This window comes from Cotesia glomerata, linkage group LG1, assembly GCF_020080835.1.
Source record: "Cotesia glomerata isolate CgM1 linkage group LG1, MPM_Cglom_v2.3, whole genome shotgun sequence".
NCBI lineage: Eukaryota > Metazoa > Arthropoda > Insecta > Hymenoptera > Braconidae > Cotesia > Cotesia glomerata.
Genome location: NC_058158.1, coordinates 21,575,670 through 21,591,862, shown reverse-complemented (window position 1 = coordinate 21,591,862; position 16,193 = coordinate 21,575,670). Strand labels below are relative to the sequence as shown.

At 42.4% G+C, this 16,193-nt stretch overlaps 1 protein-coding gene across 1 annotated transcript in view; it reads left to right on the top strand.

Moving 5' to 3' along the window:
• The window catches only part of LOC123263996, a gene marked incomplete in the record, with an annotated part of 337,741 nt that overhangs the window by 285,509 nt on the left and 36,039 nt on the right, over nt 1-16,193 (top strand).

Genomic DNA, 16,193 nt, shown 5'->3' with positions numbered 1-16,193 from the left:
CTGCCACTAGTGAATCTGGTTGCTTTTTCTGGTTCAGGATCCTCTCCAGTTCTTCACGCTGTGGATCGAAACGAGGACATACAAAGAAGACGTGCTCCGCGTCTTCAGCAGCTCCTGGGCAGGACGGGCACTCCAAAGAGTCATCGTGCTTAAAGCGGTGTAGATACTCTCGAAAACACCCATGTCCCGACAACATCTGCGTAAGATAGTAATTGACCTCACCGTGATTCCGGTTAAGCCAAATGTCGATCCGAGGTATGAGACGGTGCGTCCACCTACTCTTCTTTGCAGCATCCCATTGTAGTTGCCATCGGCCTATGCTCTTCTGCCGTTCTTCAATTCTAAGTTCTTCAGGGCTCAGTGCAGTTGACCGTTTTCGTTGGTAAAGGGCTCGTCTTTCCTCTTCTAGAACTCTAAGAGGTAGGGTTCCAGCAATGACGCACACTGCTTCTTCTGATATAGTGCGGAAGGCACTAGCTACTAGTAGGGCACTCAGTCGGTATATTAGTCCAGCTTTTCTCCATGATTCTTGGGTTTCCAGTGCATCAGCCCAAATGGATATTCCGTAAGTGAGCACTGATGTGACTACTGATGACAATAGTAGCCTCCTGCTCTGCATTGGGCCTCCGATGTTAGGCATCAGCCGTGCGAGACTAGCCTTCACTACTGACGCTTTGGCACTGACATGTTCCACCTGCTGCTTGAAGTTGAGTCGTGCATTCAGCATCACTCCCAGATAACGGATAAATGGTTGTGATGTGATTTCTTGTTCTCCGACTCTCAACTTGATGGTTTTTACCGTTTTTCTGCTGGTGATGAGCACTGCCTCGGTTTTATGCTTGGCTAGTTGCAAGTTCATCATGTCCATCCACAAATTGACTCGTCTGAATGTAATATCAAATGCCATTTCTATCTCTTCGAGGTGCTTTGCGACAATCACGACAGCTACGTCATCCGCATATGCTACAAGTTTGACTCCCGTAGGCAATGCTATTCTCAGGAGGCCATCATACATGATGTTCCATAGCAGAGGACCTAAGACTGATCCCTGTGGCACTCCTCCGGAGATTTCATACACTTCCGTACCATTCGTCGTGTCATATTTCAGGAGCCTGTTCGTGAAGTAGCTCGCTACTATTCTGCGAAGGTATACTGGTATGTTTTTTTCTTCTAGAGCCCGCATAACGCAGTCCCAGTTAGCGGAGTTGAAGGCATTCTTGATGTCCAAAGCAGCCACCAAGCAGTATTTCTTCTTTCCACCCTTCCATCTTGTTCCGGCGATTGCATCCTTGGCTATATCAACAACCAATTTGATAGCATCCAGAGTTGACGGTCCTTTTCGGAAACCAAACTGGTTCTCTGCTAGGATTGGATCGACTAAAGCCTCTATTCTCTGATGAATTATGCGCTCGAATATCTTGCCAGCCGTGTCTAACATGCAGAGTGGTCGGTAGGATGACGGTTCTTCCAGCGGCTTTTTCCCCTTCGGAAGTAACACTAGCCGTTGCTGTTTCCACTTCTGGGGAAAAGTCCCTTCCTTTAGGCGTGTGTGTGTGTGTGTGTGTGTGTGTGTGTGTGTGTGTGTGTGTGTGTGTGTGTGTGTGTGTATTTTGAGGATCTAGGAAGCCTTCCCGAATGTTTCCGCGGTGATGTCCGTATATCTGTATGCATGTATGTGTGTGTGTGTGTGTGTGTGTGTGTGTGTGTGTGTGTGTGTGAAAGTATGTGAACCGTTTATAACTTTTGAACGGCTCGACCGATTTCATCGCGGTTGGTGCCATTCGAAAGGGCTTGACCAAACTTAGATTTTGAAAACTATTTGGACCAATTCAGATCAATAGATTTTGAGAAATCTTCAAAAAACTGAAAAAAAAATTTTTTTTCAAATGTGGTTTTTTTGGAATAACTTTTGAACGGCTTAAAGGTTCAATTCTAAAAAGTAATCAGCTCTTGACCTCAAAAAACCACGTCGATCGCCACCAGTCCGGTCTAAATCGGTTGATTCGTTCGACAGATATCGTGAACGAAAGAAAACCGAAAAAAGGGTTTTTTCGGAATAACTCCGAAATTTCTAGTGCGATCAATTCAAAATTTGAGATTTTTTGTGAGGCTCAAAAAGCTGCGTCGAATGCTGCCAACCGCGTGAAAATCAGTTTATTTATTCAAAAGTTATTGCGGTTTAAAAATTCAAAAAATAGTGTCTTATCAAATCTCTATCAGACTTTTGAGCTCAAAAGCATAGGAAAACAATATCTTTAAGCTCGGAGAGCTCAAAATAACCCTTAAATTGTATTTTTAAGCTTGAAGAGCTCAAAAACGTCATTGGTGCAATTTTAAGCGCCTAAGTATGGAATTAGCGGGAAGTTGCAGGGATGGTCTTCAGGGTCAACCGTTTTTCTAATTTTTTCGATGGGGATATGGAGGGTAGAATATGGAGGGTAGAAGTAAGGAGAACCGTCTTGTACTGGAGATGAGTTAAAAAAGTGTCCACTTGTAAACAGCAAATTATTGTTAGAACACTCACCGGAATAGCGCTAGTGTAGAAAGTGGAAATGATATGAATTTAGCAGTTATAAACAGAGTGAAGTGTGCTGGGTTAAAAAATTTAATATTTTATAAACTAACAAATTTTTTCCTAATCCCCGTTAGCATAAATAATGGGATGGAAAGTATAAATAATTGGTCTATAAATTTTAAACTTTATGGAGCCCTTTTGATATATATATACTTCATAAGATCCTGCGATAAATTTTCATAAAAATTTATTATTTTATTAATTATGATTTTTTATAACCATTGAAAAAATAAAAATCAAAAAAATGATAAAAATTTTTTTTTCAATTAATATTTAGCTATGTCTGTTTTAACACCAACAATGGCAATAATGAACACAGGTTATGAATTTTTTGCGTAATTTGTTTATAAAATTGTTTTAAACATAGAGAAATTCGATATTTTTGAAAATTTTTTTTTGCTATATTGTTGTCCACAGAAAATTATGATTAAAAAAAAAATTTTTTTCTTTATTTTAATTTTTGATTGTTTAAAAACCATTTTTTTATATTCCGATTGTTTAAATAATTAGTTAAGAAAAAATTTTGTTTTTGAAAATCATAATTTACACTTTTAAATAGTTCAGCAACAAAAATATTTTTTTTATTAATTATTTAATTGTTTATTAGTTTAACAATTTGTTATAAACAAATATTGACCAACGTTATTATTTTTTTCTTAAGCAGAAAAAAATTATAAAAGCAGCTATTTACAAAAAAGTGCAAAAAAAATTTTTAACTTCTCGCTAAGAAAATAAAAGATTTTCGAAAAATTGGGAAGTTATTGTTTTAACCCCGCTTTGAAAAATCGAGGTTTCAACAAATCTCGACGTTTTGAAACCCTAAGAAGCTTCCCTGACTATTTTAACGAGGATGTCCGTACGTCTGTATGTATGTATATGTCTATATGTATGTGTGTGTGTGTGTGTGTGTGTGTGTGTGTGTGTGTGTGTCTTTGTGTTTTTTTTTTTTTTTTTTTTTTTATCTCAGGGGGGGGGAATCTTTTTTACGGATTCCAGGCATAGCTGTTCGGCCTGGATATGTGGCGACTCGACGCAGCGTCATACTAAAACTCGACGCTAACGCCCCTACCTACTAAACCCTAAACCCCTTTTCTTCTTTCCTCTAATCCCTCATGGAAACCGCCGTCAGGCATTACTTCGTGAGGGGAGGATCTAGCTACTGCTATTCCTTCTGGTGGCTAAGGTGTTATTTTTCCTTCCTTCTAGTTTCTGTCATTTGCTCTTTTTCTTTCAATGGAACGCAGCTCTGTAAGCACTTCGGTGGTAAACGTGCTTGTGGCGTTCCAGGCAGCTTCGGATGACAGCATTTCTTCTACTATTGACTCTGGTGTGATTTTCTTGTTCAGGATCTTCTCTAACTCATCACGCTGTGGGTTAAATCGAGGGCACTCAAAGAAAACGTGCTCTGCATTTTCAGCAACTCTTGGGCAAGACGGACACTCTGGGGAATTATCGTGCTTAAAGCGATAAAGGTACTCCCGGAAACAGCCGTGTCCTGACAACATCTGGGTCAGATAGTAGTTGGCCTCGCCGGGATTCTGGTTAAGCCAAACGTCAATCCTTGGTATAAGTCGATGAGTCCATCTTCCCTTCTCCGCAGCATCCCATAGTTGTTGCCATCTTGCTATACTATGTTGTCGCTCTTCAGTTCTCAGTTCTTCAGCGCTCAGTGTAGATGACCTCTTTCGGTGGTATAGGTTCCGTCTTTCCTCAGCTAGGACTCTAAGAGGCAGAGTTCTAGAAATGCCGCACACTGCCTCCTCGGATATTGTGCGGAAGGCGCTTGCAACTCTCAGTGCACTTAATCGGTAGACCGGTCCGGCTTTCCTCCATGATTCTTGGGTCTCTGAGCGCGTCTGCCCAAACGGATATTCCATATGTGAGCACTGATGTGACTACTGACGACAGCAATAGTCTCCTGCTCTGCTTCGGGCCTCCAACATTCGGCATCAGTCTTGATAGGCTAGTTATCACCGCTGATGCTTTAGCACTTACGTGTTCGACCTGTTGTTTAAAGTTCAGTCGGGCATCCAGCGTCACCCCCAGATATCGGATAAATAGTTGCGATGCGATCTCCTGCTCGCCGACATTTAGCTTGATGTTTTCTACGATCTTTCTGCTGGTGATGAGCACAGCTTCAGTTTTGTGCTTGGCTAACTCCAACTTCATCATCTCCATCCGTAGATTAATCCGGCTAAATGTGATATCGAAAGCCAGATTGATCTCTTCCAAGTGTTTCGCGACAATCACTACCGCTACATCATCGGCATATGCAACAAGTTTCACTTCTGATGGTAATGCAACTCTCAGGAGACCATCATACATGATGTTCCACAGCAAAGGACCCAAAACCGAGCCCTGTGGCACTCCTCCGGTTATTTCGTACTCCCTTGGACCGTTTTTAGTGTCATATTTGAGGACTCTGTCTGTAAAGTAGTTTGCTACCATTCTGCGCAGGTATCCTGGCACTTCTTTATCTTCGAGAGCTGGCATGATGCAGTCCCAGTTAGCGGAATTGAAGGCATTTTCGATGTCCAAGGCAGCCACTAAACAATACTTCTTTCTGCCACGTTCCCATCTCTTTCCAGCGATAGCCTCCTTAGCTGTATCGACCACCAGGTTGATCGCATCCAGCGTTGATCGTTCTTTCCGGAAACCATACTGGCCTTCTGCTAGGAGTGGATCGACGACTGCTTCTATTCGTTGGTGCATTATACGCTCTAATATCTTACCCGCTGTATCCAGCATGCAGAGTGGTCGGTAGGATGATGGCTCTCTACAGTATTTCCTGTGATGATGGTCGAGTCACTATCTAAGGCTACTACCAAAGCTTCCGAGTCAAAGTCTTTCACTTTCCATCCAGCTGCATTAGTTTGTCTAGTTGCTCTTTGAGGGTTCCGGCCAGCCGATATTTCCCAAAGTATTGCACTGTGGTCGCTGGCGGTGTAGGTGTTTAAGACTTCCCAAGAATAGTTTCCTTCCAATAAGCTGCTGCTGACGAATGTGAGGTCTATTATCGAACTAGCCTCTCCCTTGGTATATGTTGGTGTCTCACCGATGTTGAGAAGGACCACGTCCAGTGAGGCCATTGCTTCACGTAGTGCCTTGCCTCGCGCATTAGTCTGCTTGCTGTTCCAGTCTACCGCCCAGGAATTGAAGTCCCCTGCTATAGCTACTGGGTAGTATTGCTCTGCGTCTTCGGTCATTCGATCCAGGAAGTCAGTAAAGTCAGCAATGGAAAGGCTAGGTGGTGCATAGCAACTATAAAAACGGATGTCGTTAATAGACGCTGCTACAAAGCCGATGCTATCATTGCTCACTATGCTCTGGAAGGGGAATTTGCCACAGGACCAGATGACAGCCTTGGTGGTGCTGTCAGTTTCCCAAGGTTGGTTATTCAGGTGTCTGTATGGCTCTGCTATTATTACTAAATCAAGCTCTAATTCACGCACGGTCTGCACGAGCAGGTCACGCGCGGCCTCACAGTGATTGAGGTTAAGCTGTAATATCCTCATGTTTGCTTGCTTGTCATTCTCTGGAGTGCCTCTTTGTATACCGGGCATCTGTATGTTCCGGCGTGATGGGCAGCGTTCTCTGCGCTCTTATTTTCCGCGCATAATACACACTTCGCTGGGTTTTTACAGTCCGCAATCTTGTGTCCTTCTTGGCCGCATCTGATGCATAGCTTGGATCGATCTGTCTTGCTTCTGCACTGGGATCCGTGGTGCCCGAAATGCCAGCATTTGTAGCATTGGGTAGGTTTCCTCGTGGCTCTAATTCGGCAGTTGACCCAGCCAATTCGGATTTTACCGCTTCCTTCTAATATCTTCTGAGCTGCTGCAGCTGGTAGTGTCACGACAGCGGTTTGGGTACCTCTGTAGGCTTTACGGATCTTGATTGTCTCTGGTAGTATTTCGCAGAGCTCCTTGGTTACCGTATGCAGAGCAGCCTGAATATCCTCCTTTGTTGTGGTGTCATCTAGGTCTCGGATCTCGATGTCTTCTTGTGGCCCTTTGCAGATCACTTTGGCCTCCTCCTTAAGAATGTTTGCGATGGTATGTTGCAGGCCTTGGCCTTTGTCCACGCACTTCCGCGAAATCGTAATCAGCAAGTCCCCGCTTCTGGTCTTGTTGATCTTGTCCACTGTTGTGCGAACTTGCTCATCAGGGACATCCTTCTTTATGCGACGCAAAATCTCGGCGTATTTTGCTTTCTCGGCCGGGCGGATGATCAGTGCGTCGGGTCTGATCCATTTGAGCGGTTTTTTGCGCTTAGGCTCCGGCCTGGGCTTCTTTGGAGGCTCCTTTGGGAGCTGTTCTTTGGCCAGCCTCCGTTTCTCTTTCCTTGTGTGGACATCTTTCCAATCAGTCGCGTCTTTTTTTTCGGCGTTCTGCTTCATCACGTTTTTCGGAGGACTTGGTTTCAAGTCCTTTCTCTTCGTCAATCGCCCATCTATTCCATCTGGGGAGTTTCGGTCCTTCCTCTTGTTAGACTTGTTGGAAGTATGACCTTCGTCTTTAGCATTAGATTCACCGTCAGCATCGCCTCCGGTGTCCATTGATTCTTCGATCTCTACAGTAAGTTGACTGCTCTTCTCCGGCGTAAAACGAGGAGTGAGTCATCGAGGTGACTGCCATTCTTCGTCCAGTTTTTTAAACCTTCGAAGTTCGTTAACTACCCCAGTTGCCTTGGCCTTTATCTCTTTATGGATATTGACCTTTGATTGGACAAAGTCATGCAGTTCGCTGGTCAGCTTTTCGAGGCGTTCCAGCGCTTGCGTCCGCTTCATCTCAGCACTTACGGTAATCGCTGCTTCTTGGGCGTGAGGCCCACTAATACTCCTGTCCTTTTCTTGATTTTTCGTTTCTTCCATGATTTTGAGTCATACTCCAAAGCAAAAGGTCGTCTCCGAACGCGATGCCTCCGGAAGTGGAGGGGTGATCACTCTTACAGCTACCTCCATTGCTATAAGAGCTTTCGGTCATTGAAGCGGGAAATCTCAACCGCTTCGACCCTGCACCTGCTTCCTTCATCGGCTTCCTCTTGCTCCCGTGGGTGCGGCACGTAGATGCCGGGAGTTACCACGTACACCGCGCTATAAGGATCATTTCGCACATCTCTTTCGAGCAGCGTCACCTTATCCGCTTGCGTACGTGACCCTAGGTCAGATGGTGTAACCATTCCTTCCTGCCGAAAGGGGAGTTTTCGTTTTTTACCGCGAGAGCTATTTTATTTCGCTCTTACCCTCTGCTCCGAAGAACAGCGAGCTTTCTCCGACCCACAAAGATACACGGACGGTGGCTGTTACTCTTCAGCTCCGATGCCTGATTTGGTCCGCGAAGGCTATTTTATTTCGCCCCAATCCGCCGATCTTACGACCGGTTAGGACCCTCCTATCCGCCACCTGGGGACGCGCCTGGTGGGAGTTTGGCTTCTTCCGACGGGTGTGTGTGTGTGTGTGTGTGTGTGTGTGTGTGTGTGTGTGTGTGTGTGTGTGTGTGTGTGTGTGTGTGTGTGTGTGTGTGTGTGTGTGTGTGTGTGTGTGTGTGTGTGTGTGTGTGTGTGTGTGTGTGTGTGTGTGTGTGTGTTTTTGCACGACTCATGAAGCAAAGCATCAGAGAGTGCTTTACGATCGAAAAATTTTTTTCGCCTCATTTTAGCAACTATTTTTAGTATTATAGCCTTGTTAGTTCACGGAATCAAGATATTTTGCATACTTTTATCGAGATAATTTAATGAAGATTAATTCCATACTTTCTAAAAATTGATTTACTGCAAAAGAAACGGAAAAAAACATCAAAATAGGTCAAAAAATTTTCCTTTCCGTCATGTATGAAACCCCGGAAACACTGTAACTTGTGAAAAAATCAATTATTTGAGTTAAATTTTTTTTTTTTAAATTCTAATCGACGATTGTAGGTCACTGAATGCGAATGGTTAATTAATTCAGTGTCGTTTAATTACAATTAATAAAAAACGAAAACTACAAGACTGTATATCTATATATATCCATGTAAAATTAACATGGATGGTGATACATCTATATCTATAGATATTATGTACATTTTATTCCACCAGGAGCGCTTGTGCAGTACCTTCCTACTACAGCTGTTTTTTCGGCAATTAATTTTGAACGAATTAAGTTTTTTTATTTTTTTTTTATATTTCATAATTAAATGAGCATTATGAGTCGTGCAATTTTGGATTTTCGAAACTTTTTTTTTTCAGAGGGGGGAATCCTTTTTGCGGATTCCAGGCATAGCTGTTTTGCCTGGATATGTGAAGACTCGACGCAGCGTCATACTAAAACTCGACGCTAAGGCCCCTACTCACTAAACCCTAAACCCGTTTTCTTCTTTCTTCTAATCCCTCATGGGAACCGCCGTCAGGCATTACTTCGTGAGGGGAGGAACTAGCTACTGCTCTTCCTTCTAGTGGCTAAGGTATTAACTACCTTCCTTCTATCTTCTGATATTTGCTCTTCTTCTTTCGGTGGAACGTAAGTCTTTGAGGACTTCTGTTGCAAACGTGTTGGTAGCGTTCCAGGCAGCTTCTGATGACAACATTGCTTCCACTAGTGAATCTGGTTACATTCTCTGGTTCAGGATCCTGTCCAACTCTTTACGCTATGGATCGAAACGAGGACATACAAAGAAGACGTGCTCCGCATCTTCAGCAACTCCTGGGCAGGACGGGCACTTCGAAGAGTCATCGTGCTTAAAGCGGTGTAGATACTCTCGAAAACACCCGTGTCCCGACAACATCTGCGTAAGATAGTAATTGACCTCGCCGTGATTCCGGTTAAGCCAAGTGTCGATCCGAGGTATGTGGTGGTGCGTCCACCTACCCTTCTCTGCAGCATCCCATTGTAGTTGCCATCGGCCTATGCTGTTCTGCCGTTCTTCAATTCTAAGTTCTTCAGGGCTCAGTGCAGTTGACCTTTTTCGTTGGTAAAGGGCTCGTCTTTCCTCTGCTAGAACTCTAAGAGGTAGGGTTCCGGCAATGACGCACACTGCTTCTTCTGATATAGTGCGCAAGGCACTAGCTACTCGTTGAGTCCTCAGTCGATATACTGGTCCAGCTTTTCTCCATGATTTCTGGGTTTCCAGTGCATCAGCCCAAATGGATATTCCGTAAGTGAGCACTGATGTGAATACTGATGACAAAAGTAGCCTCCTGCTCTGCATTGGGCCTCCGATGTTAGGCATCAGCCGTGCGAGACTAGCCCTCACTACTGACGCTTTGGCACCGATGTGTTCCACCTGCTGCTTGAAGTTGAGTCGGGCATCCAGCATCACTCCCAGATAACGGATAAATGGTTGTGATGTTATTTCTTGTTCTCCGACTCTCAACTTGATGGTTTCTACCGTTTTACTACGAGTGATGAGCACTACCTCGGATTTATGCTTGGCTAGCTGCAAGTTCATCATGTCCATCCACAAATTGACTCGTCTGAATGTAATATCAAATGCCATTTCTATCTCTTCGAGGTGCTTTGCGACGATCACGACAGCTACGTCATCCGCATATGCTACAAGTTTGACTCCCGTGGGCAATACTATTCTCAGGAGGCCATCATACATGATGTTCCATAGCAGAGGACCTAAAACTGATCCCTGTGGCACTCCTCCGGAGATTTCGTACAGTTCCGTACCGTTCTTCGTGTCATATTTCAGAACGCTATTCATGAAGTAGCTCGCTACCATTCTGCGAAGGTATCCTGGTACGTTTTTTCCTTCTAGAGCCCGCATAACGCAGTCCCAGTTAGCGGAGTTGTAGGCATTCTTGATGTCCAAAGCAGCCACCAAGCAGTATTTCTTCTTTCCACCCCTCCATCTCGTTCCGGCGATTGCGTCCTTGGCTGTATCAACAACTAATTTGATCGCACCCAAAGTTGACCGTCCTTTTTGGAAACCAAACTGCTTCTCTGCCAGGTGTGGATCGACTACAACCTCTATTCTCTGATAAATTATGCGCTCGAATATCTCGCCGGCCGTGTCTAACATGCAGAGTGGTCGATAGAATGACGGTTCTTCCGGCGGCTTTTTCCCCTTCGGAAGTAGTACTAGCCGTTGCTGTTTCCACTTCTGGGGAAAAGTCCCTTCCTTGAGGCATGTATCGTAAACGTCCAGGAATAATGCCGGTGCTGCCCTAAGGATTGATTTCAGGGTAATATTAGGGATTCCGTCCAATCCCGGCGCCTCATTATTCCCTACTCGATTGCCTGCCTCTATTAACTCGTCCAACGTGATAGTTGGGATGTCTTCAGGGTTGAGCTGCTCCAACTTGTAGGTGAATACCGGCTGTTGGGGAAACAGCGCAGTAAAAGTCTTCTCTAGGAGCTGTGGACACGTAGGTGATGGCATTGGCTGGCATTTCAGGTGGGTCATAACCACCTTATACGGTCTGCCCCATAGATCTTTCTCTACTTCTGCGACCAGCTCCTTTCAGCAGCGTCTTTTGCTTTCTTTAACGGCTCTGTTTAGTTCTTGACGGGCCTTTTTATACTCTGCCAACAGCTCTGCGGAGTTAGGTCGTCTGTAGCCACGCTGAGACTTTCTTCTTTTTTTAAGACAATCTGAACGTAGAATGCTAATGTGATCGTTGCACCAGTGCACCGAAGGTCTTGAATTAATGCCACGTTTCCGAGACATACTGGCGTCGCAAGCCTGGGTGAGTCGTCTCATTAGGTCCTTGGTCTTCTCTTCAGCAGTTTCTACGATGATCGGATCGCACTTTAGGGCTACTACTAAAGCAGTGAGGTCGAGAGATTTAACTGTCCACCCAACCGCGCTGGCGTTCCTGTTGATTCTTGTTAGATTTTGGCCAATTGATTTTTCCCATAGTATCGCACTGTGGTCACTGGCTGTGTAGATGTTCAATACTTTCCAAGAAAAACCTCTTCGAGCTAAGCAACTGCTGACAAATGTAAGGTCGACAATTGAGTTTGCCTCTCCCTTAGTATACATTGGCGTGTCACCGGTGTTAAGAAGGATCACGTCCAGTGTGGCCATTGCCTCCAGAAGTGCTTTTCCACGTGTATTAGTGAACTTGCTGCCCTTGTCTGCTGCCCAGGAATTGAAGTAACCAGCTATTGCCATGGAAAAGTGTTTTCTTGCGTCCTCAGTTAGCCGATCAAGGAAGTCTTCAAACTGTTCATTAGAGAGACTAGGTGGTGCATAGCAACTGTAGAAGCGGAGGCCATCTACCCATGCTGCTACGAAGCCGGCTTCTTTATTGTTGACTGTTCTCTGAAAAGGACATTTACCGCAGGACTAGATAACGGCTTTGTTAGTGCTGTCGGATTCCCAGGGTTGGTTACTCAGGTGTCTATAAGGCTCACTTATAAGTGCTACGTCAGCCTCTAATTTGCGCACAGTTTGCATGAGCAGGTCGTGCGCAGCCCCACAATGATTGAGGTTGAGCGGCAATATCTTCATGTCTTGGCTTCGTTATCTTCTGGAGCGCTTCTTGGAAGACGGGGTATCTGTTCGTGCCTGCATGGTGAGCCGCCTTTTCTACGCCGTGCCGTTCAACGCACAGTGCACATTTAGCTGGATTTTTACAATCAGCAATTTTTTGTCCTTCTTTTCCGCACCTTATGCAGTGCTTAGACCGGTCGATTTCGCTTTTGCACTGAGATCTGAAGTGCCCAAAGTGCCAGCATTTGAAGCATTGTATGGGTCTCTTCGTTGCTCTCATTTGGCAATTGACCCAGCCGATCCTTATTTTGCAGTTTCCCTCCAGTAACTTTTGTGCTGCAGCTGCTGGTAGTAACACTGCGGCTGTCTGCGTACCCGTAAAGGCTTTACGGATTTTGATTGCCTCTAGTGGGATTTCACAACTTTCTCCAGCTTCCCTCTTTAGAGCGGTCCAAATATGCTCTTTCGTCGTGGCGTCATCGACATATCGGATCTCGATGGTCTCCTGTGGTCCTTTGCAGATCACTTTGGCCTCTTCCTTAAGGATGTCTGCGATCGTCTTTTGGAGGGCTTGGCCTTTGTCAGTGCTCTTCCTCGAAATCGTAATCAACAAGTCGCCACTTCTGGTCTTGTTGATCTTATCTACCGTTAAACGAACCTGCTTATCTGGGACGTCCTGCTTTATGTGACGCAGAATCTCGGCATACTTCGTTTTCTCGGCCGGGCGGATGATCAGTGCGTCGGGTCTGATCCATTTGCGTGGTTTTTTCTGCTTAGGCTCTGGCCTGGGCTCCTTCGGCGGCTGCTTTGAGAGTTACTCTCTAGCTAGCTTCCTCTTCTCCTTCTTAGACTGTACTTTTTCCCAATCAGTCGCCTTCTTAGGTTCGTCGCCCTGCCCTGCCAGTCGTTGGGGAGGGCTTTTTTTCAAGTCCTTCTTCTTTGTAACTTTGTCGGTTGGCTCTGGCGAATTTCGGTCGTTTCTCTTTCCAGGCCTTGTGTCAGTTTCACCCTTGTCTTCAGCAGCAGATTCGCCGTCACCGTCGGCTCCAGTGTCCATTGCTTCTTCCGTCTCAACTTTAGTTTGAATGCGTCGTCGTGATGACTGCCATTCCTCGTCCAGTTTCTTGAATCTTCCAAGAGCATCGACTACACCGGTTGTCTTGGTCTTTATCTTCTTGTGGATATTGACCTTAGTTTGGACAAACTTTTGCACCTCAATGGTCAGCTTTCCAAGGCGCTCCAGCGCTTGCGTTCTCTTCATTTCAGCGCTTGCTTCAATCCCTCGCTGATTCAATCGTGAAGCGTTCCACATTTTTATAAATATAAATAATGCTGTGAAGCGGGAAAGAATAGGAGTTACCGTAATTATTACGTGAAGCGTTCCACATTCACGTAACAGGATATTGGTAGGAAAGGATTGAGAAAGGAATGTGGAGAGGATCATCTTAATGTGAGTTTATAGAATATGCGAGAAAAAATTATTAGATAGCTCGGACTGGGATTCGAACCCAGAACCTTCCGAAGACATGTCGGCTACTCTACCATTTGAGCTATCCGGTCTATACTAAATTTCCTTTCGATTATTCTATATACATTAAGCCACACCGTCCATTTTACGGCTAGCATTTTTACAAATATAAATAATGCTGTGAAGCGGGAAAGAATAGGAGTTACGGTAATTATCTTTTAAACTATTAGAGATACGATAAAGGACGTCCAAGTCTTTTTTATAGAAAATGAATCTTTCTTCCAGATGAATCTAAGATCAAGTTCGTATTTATTGTTTATTAGCTATTAGATGCATCTGTTTATAAAAATTCTGTATTTTTTTTACTTTTTCGTATTTTTCGTGATCTTCAACTTATTAAATTATGCAGATACAGCAAAAAAACTTAACACAATTTTGTCAAGGGATGAATTACCTAACAAATTATTAATTGATCATACTTTTATTGCTAATTGTTTAAACAATATACTCACTGTGTTTGGTGTCCATTTGACTGAAGCTCCGTTGAGCATGAATGTATTCTATTTTATTATGTAAAAAATCAAAATTCTTTTTGTGTAAATCATTTAATATTGTTCCCGTTATATACTCAACAGTTTAATAGACTTTTCGTCGAGATTCTACTTATTCTTTTTAATTTTCATCCCAAATTTCTTATTTTTATATTATACTATTTTATTAATCTATTCGAAAAGTAACTTTTTTTCGGTCAAAGCATATAAGATTTTTTATAATAATGAATTAAGGTGCTTGGACAATAATAAAATTTATTCGATTACATTTACGTTCTTTATTTTTACTCTTTACAGTATTGCAAATTGATTCTACGGTTTTTATTTTATATTTGACGCTTTCTTTTTCTTTTCAAAGGAGAAATTCGTAAAGAACTTGGCTCATCAACGTTAGAAGTAAATTCAATCATAGTGTCATAAGAATAAAGGAAAAAAATTGATCTTATAAAAAATTTCGGAGTTATTAAAAAAAACACTTTTTTTTTATTTTTTTCGACAATGATCTCATGAACGCAACAACCGATTCTGACGCATTTGGTGGCGATCGATGCAGGTTCTCAAGGTTAAGAGCTGGTTAGTTTTTGAAGTCGATCGGTTCAGTCAATTCGGTGATATTTTCAAAAAATGAAAAAAAAACAACTTTTTTTTTAATTTCTCGAAATCTACTGGTCCGAATCGGTTCCAACTTACAGGTAATCTAAGTTTGGCAAAGACCTTTCTAATGACACCAACTACGATCAAATCGGCCAAGCCGTTCAAAAGTTATAAGAGGTTTACACACACACACACACATACACACACACACACACACACACATACACACACACACACACACACACACACACACACACACACACACACACACACACACACATACATACATACAGACGTACGGACATCATCGTAAAAATAGTCAGGAAAGCTTCTTAGGGCTTCAAAACGTCGAGATCTGTTGAAACCTCGATTTTTGCAAAACGGGGTGAAAACAATAACTTCCCGATTTTTCGAATCTTCGATTTTCTTAGCGGGAAGTTAAAAAGATATATTGTTAAAACAATTAGAAATAAAAATATGATTAATTAATAATTTGTTAGGTAATTTATCCCTCAAAAAAATTGTTTTAACCCTTTAATGTTCTGGAATCGCAATGAATCTCAGTGTGAGCTGTTAGGGGAGAGAGCCAACCATAGTCCGTTATGCGGTTGTGTGAAAGACGGTTTAGTTGTAGTAGTGTGTCCATGCGTCCCTTTCTACTACTTTTCTGGCCCCCTCTCTAGGAAAAAGACTATAGCTCTCTCACTTAAAGTAAAAGACATATGATTCGAAATAAGAGTAGGGATTCAAGGCCGAACATTAAAAGGTTAAGGTTTTTTGCTGTATCTGCATAATTTAACAAGTTAAAGATCACAAAAGATACGAATAAGTAAAAAAAAAAAAAAGAATTTTTATAAGTAAATGCATCTAATAGCTAATAAACTATAAATACGAACTTGATCTTAGATTCATCTGAAAGAAAAATTTATTTTCTATCAAAAAGACTTGAATGTCCTTTATCGTATCACTAATAGTTTAAAAGATATGTTAATTTCTTAATTGAGAAATCAAGTGAGCGCTATATTTACCGTATTTAAAAATCATAATTTTCTGTGGACAACAAAGTAGCAAAAAAAAATTTTCAAAAATATCGAATTTCTCTATTTGTTTAAAAAAATTTTATAAACAAATTGCGTAAGAAATTCATAACCTGCGTTAATTATTGCCATTGTTTGGTGTTAAAACAGACATAGCTAAATATTAATTGAAAAAAAAATTTTTATCAACATTTTTTTGATTTTTATTTTTTCAATAGTTATAAAAAATCATAATTAATAAATTAATAAATTTTTATGAAAATTTATCGCAGGATCTCATGAAGTATATATATCAAAAGGGCTCCACGAAGTTTAAAATTTATAGACCAATTATTTATACCTTTCATCCCATTGTTTATGCCAACGGGGGACAAAATTTGTTAGTTAACAATTGAATAACTATTTGAAAAATGGTGATTAAATTTTTTTTTCTTGAGGGCTTGATTCTTTCAAGTGTTAAGAAGACACTAGAATTTTTTCAAATTTTTAAAATCACATTTAATGTTATAAAAAAATTATTTTTATTGCTGAACTCTCTTTAGCGGT